Here is a 10,628-nt window from a genome sequence, read left to right as displayed (position 1 = left end):
ACACACACACACACACACACACACACACACACACACACACACACACCCCACTGCCAGTGCTCCCCAGCAGGGTGGCCCATGTGTTGCAGGGGATGAATCCACAGAGACAATTCACTGTCACCCAGAGCCCACGACTCGCACGAGGGTGGCTCTGACTGTCGCCTGGTCTATGGGTTTGACCAAAGGCCTGTGTCCACCATCACAGCATGGCAGAGCAGCCTCACGGCCCTGAATTCCCCTGGGCTCCCTTCTTCCCTCCAACCCCTGGCAACCACGGATCCTTTTGCTGCCTCTGTCACTGTGGCTCTTCCTGAATATCATGGAGTTGGAATCACACGGTATGCGGCCTTTCCAGGCTGGCTTTTCCCCTTAGTCATACACATTGAGAGCTCCTCCATGTCTCTTCATGGCTTGCTAGCTCATTCTAGCACCGAATGCTAGACCACTGTCTGGATGCACCAAAGTTTGTTGATCTAAAATGTCCTTTTTAGCCACTGAAGGGCATCTGGGTTGCTTCTCATCTTTGGCAACTACATATAAAGGTGTTACAGACATCTGTGTGCAGATTTTTGGGTGGACATTAGTTTTCAGCTCATTCAGGTGCGTATCAAGAACACGATTGCTAGGTTGTATGGTAAACATTTCGTTTGTAAGAAACTGCCACCCTATTTCCCAAAGTGGCTGCACCATTTTGCCTTCCCATCAGCAACGAATGAGAGTTTCTGTTAATCCATATCTTTACCAGCATTCAGTGTTGTCAGTGTTTCAGATTTTTCACTGTTTCCTCCTCCTGGGTCTCATCTGTCATTGATGTCCCTGCTCCTGCCAGGAGCTAGCACAGAGGAAGTCCTCAGGGAATGTTCATTGAATGACTATGTGACCAACTGAGTAAATATTGGAAGGAAGAAAGGAAGGCCAGGAGGGAGGGTGGGAAAGGGGAAGGCCGCGGTACCTTTGGCTTTGATCAGCCCTGACTGAGGAGCAGAGTGAGCCCTGCATGCTCCAGAGAGGACCTCGATGCACCCAGCTAAGCTTCCTCCTCCCCTGGCCCCCACTTGGGCTCCAGTGTGCCCACCCCTTTGGCTCTTCTCACCCTTGGCCTCAGTTTAGAGGCCGCTTGAGACCCCATTCCCAAACAGCTCTCCCTGTTTTGACAGGAGGCTCCCTTGAGCTGTCACAGGCTATCTGGCTCAGATTCGGGCCGGGCAGAGTGCTGGTCACCACATGTGTGCCATCTCACTTCCACCTCCCATCTGGCCTCGGAGGCAGGTGCACCTGGGAAGCCACTACATGGAGGGGTGCACCCATACCATGCAGGGTGAAGAAGCCCAGGAGTCAGGAGATATGTGTCCAGACCTGGGTTAGAGACAATGTCGCCTAACGACACAGCTAGGGTTGGCAGCCCCCTCCAGCCACCTGGGGTCACCATGGCAGACCAGGACCCGAGGTCAGGCTGCTCCCTGGAGTACTGGGTCCACCCAGAGCTTCCCGGCTACCCACAGCTCCATGAGTCCTCGAGGATGACCAGCCCCAAGCCGAACACGGCTCTACTCTGTTCCCATGAGGCTGTCACTGTTGCTGATCAGGACAACGCTGAGCGGGCCATGCGAGTGGAAACTGATGCCCCAGGGCAGGAGGACTCCCTCTTCCCACCTGAAACTCAGTAGATGTGTGTTGACCCTGAGTGCGTGGCTTCCGCTGGCCTACAGCAGTGAACAAAGCAGGGGGATCCCTCCCTCTGTAGTGGGAGGCGAGCCAGAAACCAACACAGATGTGCTACGTGTCCAATGGTGATGAGTGCTGTGGGGAAAGTGAGCAGGGAGGGCTTCATGGAGGAGGTGACCCAGATATCTGAAAGAAGAGCCACGTAGGCAAAGGCCCTGGGGTAGGTGCATGCTTGAGTCATTGAAAGAAGGGGGGGGTTGGGGACTGGAGTGGAGGAGCAGGAACAGGGGTTGTGAAGGAGGTGAGGTCAGAGAGATAAAAGCAATGGTTGGGGGGGGGTGAAGGAGCAGGAGGTGTAGACCACTGGAAGGACTTTGGCTTTTACCCTGAATAAGGTGGGAGCCATGGAGGGTATTGAGAAGGAGGGACGTGGCCTTCTTGGTTTGAACAGGCGCCCTCTGCTGCTAGGACGGACAGTCAGTCTGGAGGCAAGCTGCAGGCAGGAAGAGTGTAATAGGTCTGGGAGGGAAAGAAAGAGGTGGCAGGAATGGCCGTCGAAGAAGAGAGGGGCCACTCCCCGGGGGAGCAGGCTGGGCCAGGGGAGCAGAAGCAGGATCACCTGATGTGGGGGGCTGCAGCAGGCCGCACTCCGGCCTGCCACTTCTGCAGGCGAGAGAGGCAGGGACGGGCCCTCTGGTCACAGGTAGAAGCTTTCTGGGGAAGGAGACAGACTGGAGAGGCTGTGAGCTGGGAAGGAGGTCCCACCCGTGGCCGCCGGTCCCTGAGCGCTGGGGTGTGGCCCAGATCGTGGATTCCCCGGTCTGAGGTCCAGAGCCTTCCCCACCTGGCCTGGGGGGGCATGTGAGGAGGTCAGGAGAGGCCCCTAGGGAGGGCAGGGCTTCTCGCCTCCTGGCATTCAACAGTGTAGGTGGAAGCACATGGGCACAGTGAGAGAGATACTCCTCCCCGTCACCCCTGGCTAACTCCCCTGCCAACCCAGGGAGAGCTGGTCTGGAGCTCAGACCTCCCGCAGGCAACAGTGTTCCTCTAGATTTGGACAACACCGCTTCAAGTCCAGTCGCTCTGTTTTTACAGCGGCCTTCTATTCATGGCAAATCATGGCAGTGCTTGCAAGGTCCCTGTGTAAATACTTCTAAGTCAAAAAAGTGAAGGGATTTAATGAATAAGATGTGTCTGGGCCTGGTGGCTCACACCTGTAATCCTAACACTTTGGGAGGCTGAGGCAGGAGGATTGCTTGAGGCAATCCAGGAGCTCAAGCCCAGCCTGGGCAACATAGCGAGACCTCATCTCTACAAAAAATAAAGACTTAGCTGGGCATGGTGGTGCACACCTGTAGTCCCAGCTACTTGGGCAGCTGAAGTGGGAAGACCGCTTGAGCCCAGAAGTTTGAGGCTGCCTAGCCATGATCGCGCCACTGCACTCCAGCCTGGGTGACGGAGTGAGGCCTTGCCTCAATAAGTAAGTAAGTAAATAAATAAATAGGAAGATATTTAAATTGAGATGATGTTTAAATTTCTGGCATGCAGGAAATAGTCCCTGAGTGAACACACGTGAAAGGTTGCTGTGAGGCTGGGCTGCAAGGATGCTTTGGGTGGGGGTCCTTGCCATGTCGTTTCCACTGGCTGTGACACTTTACTCCCCTCTCCCTTCTTGTCCTGAGGCCTTTCCTCGGGGAGGGGGGAACGGGTGGGATCCAGCCTTTGTCCCACACACCTCAGCCAGGTTCTGAGAACGCCTGTTGCTTCCCGAGCCACTAGGGGGTGTCTCTACACCGGCCAGGTCTGTCCACACTCGGACACACTCTTCTCACCTTTCCCCCTGGGTGCTCCGGGCTTGGAAACTCAGCAAGTGTAGCCTGCTGTCCACCAGACGTCCCACACCACGGCCCCCACTCTCCGGGCACCGTCTCACCTCTTCCTCTCGCCAGCCCTGTCACGTGGGGACCTGCACCCTCCCCATTTCACAGAGGAGTGAACCGAGACAACGAGGATGGCCGAGGTCACCTGGAGACCCGGAGCCTGCTCCAGGATGACACAATGACAGCAGAGGCTGGGATGGGCCCCAGGCCCCAGGAGAGAGCCACCCAGGAAGGGGCGGGCTGGAGGAGGAAGAGGGGCTCAGTGGGTGGAGGGGGCCTCGGCACCACGCCTCCTCCCAGACACGTGGGCTCAGTCATGTGGCCTGCCCTACCTCCTACCCAGCCACTGGGGACAGAATCCGGTCCCCAGACATTGGGGGTTCACTCCTGACTCCAGAGAGGGCAATGTTTAACAGAAAGCTGCCGTTCCTGACATATGAAAGGCGAGGTCTCTTCCTCGGTATCCTTCAGTAATTATTATTTAAAAGTTGTCTTTACTCTGTGCCCGACGCTGTTTCTTTTTTTAATTTTATTTTGAAATTGTGAGTTGCCATTCAGGGTTAGGTATACAAATGTTCATTGTGCGGGTACCCTTTTTGATGAGGTGTGCACCCCTTCCCCAGGCAGATATCGACTACTGTCAATCCCAGCGACCCACCCCCCACCCCCCTCCCCACAGTTTCCCGCTACTTTCAATCCCTTTCCTACAGTAACACGGTCGTTGTTCAAGGTCCACTTATGAGTGAGAACATGTGATACTCAGATCTGTTTCTGTGAGAGATCACTCAGTATCATAAGCTCTAATTCCATCCAGGTTGCTGCGAAGCTCATGATTTTGTTCTTCTTTATGGCTGCATAATATTCCATTGTATATATGTACCACATTTTTTAAAAATCCAGTCCTCTTTTGATAGGCAGCATGGTTGGTTCCCTGTTCTTGCTACTGTGAACAATGCTGCGATCAATATACATGTGCAGGTATCTTTTTTATAGAGTGACCTGAGTTCTTCCGGGCATATTCCCAGTAGGGGGATTGCAGGATCATATGGAAGGTCAATTTTTAGGAGTTTTAGGAATCGCCACACTGATTTCCACAGAGGCTGTACTAGTTTACAGGCGTTCACTTGCTGACTCCTCATAATATAGCTGAGATGTAGGGGCTTTTAATTCTTCCCATTTTGAAGATGAGGACATTGAGTCACAGAGAGGCAAAAAGGCTTTTGTAAGGTCACAGCAAGTCAGTAGCAGAGCGTGAAGTCAAGCCCAGAGAATTTCACTCCACACTTGTCAAAAGCCACGGGCCAAGTCTGTGTGGGCAGAGGGGACAAGGCTGCTGCACCCTCTGGGATTGGGGAGGCAAGCCTGCTGGGCCTTCTGGAATTGCTAGTACAGAAAGGCCAGGTGCTCTCCCCCACCTGGGTCATGGCCACAGACACAAGAGCCTGAAAGGGCCTTCTCAACACCTGGCACCACTGGCCCTTGACACCTCTGGGAGGCAGGCATGCCACTCATGTTTGCACACCTCCAGTGACAAGGGATTCACTTCTCCTGGATGCCTGCACCCTCCCGGTCTGCTCTGCCTGAGAGGAATTTCCTCCTCCCCTTTGAATCCAGCCCCCATAGGGTCTGACACTGCCCTGTGGACCCCTAGACCCACCTGCTCTCTTTCTCTGGGACAACACCTGGGACCCCTAAGTCTTCTCAGTTGGGGACTCTTAAGATGATGTGCGGAATTAAGGCCTGTCCTGCAGCCGTGTGTGTGTGTGTGTGTGTGTGTGTGTGTGTGTGTGTGTGTGTCAGGGCAGGTGGGGAAGCAGTGGCTTCAGGACTCCGCCTCCATCCAGCCTCCCACCTTTGCCCCCACAAAGAGGCCAACCGGGGGCACTGTTTCCAGGGTCTGGCCCTTTTAAATTTAGCTGCAGGAAAAAGCAGTTTGTGCAGGCCTGGAACGCAGAGACAATCAGCAACAGGAAAAAGTCATCCAAGGGGAGTTTTCAGTGAATTATGGAGGCATTGTTCCTGCGCCCAAGGAGCCAGGGCTGCTGCTCCAAGCCTCACTGACCCAGCCCAGGCCTTTGGGGCAAAACACTGCCTGGAGCTGCGTCAGGACAACACAATGTGGGCCTCTGAAGGCCAAAAAAAAAAAAAAAAAGGCCAGAGGAAGAAAAATACTGGAAATTCCCTGCGTCCCAGCGATGGAAGAGCCTTTCTTGAAAATCAACAGCAAGGGAAAGGTTGCTGCCCGTCTGGGTGGGGCCTCGGAGCAGGAGGAAGTCGCAAGTGATCTTTTGAGATATTTTCAGTCTGCTGTGACTGAAACTTTGATTTTCCAAAACACAAGGGTCTCATGCCAGGGGGAGGGCTGAGATTGGCCTGGGGCTGACCAGGGGCGGGCCCGGTGCAGGATGGACCAGGACAAGAACATCAACAGAAGCTGACCCAGTTGGAGAGGTCTGGTGATCCAGCTGGCTGACTCGCAGGCCCCTTGTAGCCCTGGGAGGCCCGGGGGGTCTCCTGTTGGTCCAAAGGCCCTTCTGGACCTCACCTCCATAGGAGAGCCACAGATGAGTACCAGGATTCCCGACCCTGCTCCCCGCCCCCACCCCCCCAGAAAGCCGGCTAAGTGGCCAGATTCTGCTTGCTTGCCTCTCCTGATGGGACACTTACTAACTACTGGGCAGCTCATTCCATTTCTGCACAGCTCTGAGCGGAACAAACAATAATGGTGTTTATGGCAGGGACACGGCAGTAAACCAAACAGACAAAAACTCCTGTCCTCATGGAGTTGACACTCTAGTGAGGGAACACAGCACGCAGAATTAATAAAACATATAGTGTGTGAGAAATCGCAAGCACTGAGAGTGAGTGAGACATGAAGGTAGGAAATGGGGTGGGAGGCAATTGGGGTGCAGTTCTGGGAACAGGTGGTCAGGGAGAAAGTTCCTCCTCGCTCTCAGCTGAGACCCACCTCGCCGGGCTGTCTCACTGCCACCCACTCCGCCCTCTAGGCCCATAAGTTCCTCTGCTCCCCCGGCCTGGGACAGACTCGCTGCAGGGGCCCACCTCTCTCGGAGGCGGGCGGGACATCGGAAGCCCTCCATCTCTATGAAAGCACCATAAGATCCCTTTCAGCTGTTTCAGCAGCTGCATCCCACTGTTGCCTCCCACTGAACTCACCAGCCTCTGATGTCACCAGTGGTCCACATCCCCGCCTCTTCCACCCAGTGGTAGTGCGGGCTTGCAGACCCAGGCACTAGAATTTGCATTTATTCCTCTCGTTTCATTGTGTAACATTTCATCCACACGACTTGCAGAGACCTTTTTGGCACAGATGTGGACCACACACGAGACAAAGAATTACATTTTCAGCATACAAAGAGTGCCTAAAAATTGGTAAGAAAAACATAAAACAAAAATAAAGAAAGAATCGTGGGCAAAGAATATGAGGTGGCAGTTCACAGATACAGAAATGCAAATGGCCAATAAACAAATAAAAAGATGCTCACCCTCTCAGGCAGTCATGGAAATGCAAATTAAAAGAACAATGAAATGCCATTTTCTCCCATCAGATCGGGGAAAATATGAAATATTGATGGCATGCAGGGCAGAAAGGAGGGGTGTATTTGAGCCGTTTGACGCTGCTGGTGTGAGTGTGAACCTCCACAGTCTTCTGGGACAGTGATCTGTATTAAACTTTAAAATGTGTATGCCCTTTGATCTAGTAGTTTCACTTTGGAGAATTTATCCTGCAAAACCATGTAGATACGTAAGGTGAGAGTATAAGGATGTTGTTGAAAAAATAAAAAAGAAGGCTCTAAATGTCGATCATTAGGGCGATGATTGAATGAATTATGGCACTATGAGATGTTAGGCAGCTGCTAAAAATAATTAGATCTGGCCGGGGGCAGTGGCTCACGTCCATAATCCCAGCACTTTGGGAGGCTGAGGCAGGAGAATCACTTGAACTTAGAAGTTTGAGACTAGCCTAGGCAACATAGCAACACACACACACACACACACACACACACACACACACACACACACACACACACAAAATAGCTGGGCATGGTAGTCACCTGTAGTCTGAGCAAATCAAGAGGCTAAGGCAGAAGGATCACCTTCTGCACTCCAGCCTGGGTGTCAAAGTGAGAACTCAACTCAAAACAAAAAAAAAATTAGATCTATACATATGTACATACATACATATGAACCCAGACCGGTGTTTGTTATACTATTTGACAAAAAACAAGTTGCAAAGGCAGGCACATGGTATGATCCTATTTTCGTAAACATATTTGAAAGAGCAAAGAGTAAACTGGCAAGAAATATTCACTAAACTGCTAACATCGATTACCCCAGGGGAAGAGGATCACTAGCAGCAAGATTATTAAATTTTTCATGTCACTTCTGTTTTGTCTGACTTTCGCAATAAGTTTCTACAGCTCTAATAACTTTGGTAGCAAATACGCTTTCTGAAAAGTCATTTGCAAACATTTTTGTTGTTGTTGTTGTTGTTTTTGAGTTGGAGTCTCACTCTGTTGCCCAGACTGGAGTGCAGTGGCCGCTTCCGGCCACCGCAGCCTCGACCTGCAGTGCTCTGGCGATCCTTCCACCTCAGCATTCCAAGTAGCCGGAATTATAGGCATGTACTACCACACCCAGCTGATTTTTTGATTTACTGTAGAGATGAGGTCTCGCTGCCCAGGTGGGTCTTGAACCCACGGGCTCAGGCAAGCCACTCACCTCAGCCTCCCAAAGGCGCGGGATTACAGGCTGAGCCACCGAGCCCGGCTTGCAAACAGTTCTTATGGCGCTCTGCCCAATCGTGTCTTCATCATGAGCAAAGGCAGGAATCAGCCCCAGGGCTGGGATGGCAGAAGGCCCACTTCCTGCCCAGCTGGGGGTTCCAGCTTTCCATGGACCCTTCTCCTGCACCTCCCCGGGGATATTCAAGTGCCTGTTCCCCATCTCACCTTCACACTAACAGAAAGCCCATTTTTCTCTGAACCTCATGGACTCTCCCTGCCTCCGTGTCCTACATCGTCCTCTTCTGTGCCTCATCCTGCCTTCCTGTTCTGTGAATAGCAGCTGCTTCCAGAAATTGCAGAAGGGACTGGGCCAGGTTCCCCAATCTCGGTCAAGGATTTGGGGGTACAGGGTCTAGACTTAGGACAACAACCAGTTTCCATCTTGGATGTCAGCTCCGAACAGTGGCAAAGGCTGCCAGGGGTGCTGCGCAGAAAGGGTTTTGAGGCTCTGCAGGCAAGAGTGCTGTGATTGATTAGCGATGTCTGCTCTTGGCAAGGGATTGGCGAGTGGGAGTGCCAAAGTTACTGATTAGCCCTGCTGAGTCTAGGCCAGTGATTCTCAGGCTGAAATTAGCACGGGAATCACTGGGGATCTTTGTAAATGTGCAGATTCTGATCCAGCAGATCTGGGACAGGGGAGATTCTGCCGTCCTAACAAGCTCTCAGGTGATGCCAGTGCTGCTGGTCCTGGGACCGCCCTCTGGGGAGGAAGGGGCCAGGATGCTGGTGATGGTGATTCCTAGCTCCGCTCCTTCAACTTTTTACACATTTGCAGACCCTCCCCGATGTCCAGTGCTTTTTTATCTGTCACGTAGCTTGACTCTTGGAACAGCCCAGGTGATCATCTTGTTTGACAGATGAGGAACTGGAGGAAAGAACTTGCCCACGATCCCCGACCCAGTTGTGGGGCCGACTGACTGCCAACCTCTCACCCACCACATCTCCTTTCTGGAGCCAAAAACCAGCCAGAAAGCCCCTGCTGCTGCCCTAAAGCGCTGCACTCGCAGCCATAAATAAGGCCTCCACCAAGCCGGCTCCCTCCTCCCTCAGCAACATTTCACAGCAGGCTGGGGCAGAGGAGCCCAGGAGGGCAGGGAGGCTCAGCCGACAGAGACAGCGTGAGTTATGGGCGCGGGGAAGCCCATTAGTCACTGAAGTGAGAGAAGTTAACTCGAGCTTATTAACTCTAAACGTTTATTATTCACATTGATCACCGCAGCAGACAGCACCCCCCCACCCTCCCCCGACCCCCGCAGAGCCGGCCAGCACATTCTGATCAAAGGATGGTAAAGCGGTAGTGGAAGGGGCTCCCTGCACCCAGAGTTCCCAGGAAATGCAGACCGGGCACAGACAGGCCCCAAAAGCCTCTCCCTGAGCCAGGAGCCAGGAGCCAGGGAGCCATCAGTGACACAATCAGACACCATCCTTGCTGTCACAGGCTGACTAAGAGGAAAAAGACCTGGGCGGCCTGGTGTTCGAAGCCCAGCCTCTGCACCTGCCTGGTTTGACTTACGGCTCTGCCACTCAGCAGCAGGTGACCTTGTATATCAGTTGCATGACTTTTCAGAGACTCAATTTTGTCACCTATAAAACTGGGATGCATTCATTCATTCAGCAAGTATTTATTGAGCACCTACTAGATGCCAGGCACTATCCAAGCCTGAAGATACACTAAAGAACAGGAGAACTCCCTGCACTCACAGAATTTACAGTCTAGAGATGGAAACACACACAAAACAACCGAAGAAATAAACAAGCAGAGTGATTTCAGATAGTGGTAAATGCAATGATGGCTGGATGCAGTGGCTCATGCCATAATCTCAGCACTTTGGGAGCCTGAGGCAGGAAGATTGCTTGAGCCCAGGAGTTTGAGACCAACCTGGGCAATACAGTAAGACCTCTTCGCTACAAAAATTAAAAAAAAAATTAGTTGGGTATGGTGGCACGCACCCGTAGTCCCAGCTACCCTGGAGGCTAAGGCAGAAGGATGGCCTGAGCCTAGGAGACAAAGGGTGCAGTGAGCTATGATGTGCCACTGCACTGCAACCTTGGGTGACAGGGCGAGGACTTAAAGAAAGAAAAGGCCGGGTGCAGTGACTCAGCCTGTAATCCCAGCACTTTGGGAGGTCAAGGCAAGTGGATTGCCTGAGCCCGTGGGTTCGAGACCAGCCCAGCCAACTTGGCAAGCCCTCGTCTCTACAATTAAAAAAAAAAAAAAAAAGCTGGGCTCGGTGGCTCAGCCTGTAATCCCGCGCCTTTGGGAGGCTAAGGTGAG

Source organism: Carlito syrichta, unplaced genomic scaffold (assembly GCF_000164805.1).
Source record: "Carlito syrichta isolate Samal-C Ts95f unplaced genomic scaffold, Tarsius_syrichta-2.0.1 Scaffold305726, whole genome shotgun sequence".
Classification (NCBI taxonomy): domain Eukaryota; kingdom Metazoa; phylum Chordata; class Mammalia; order Primates; family Tarsiidae; genus Carlito; species Carlito syrichta.
Note: the sequence above shows the minus strand (reverse complement) of the source record.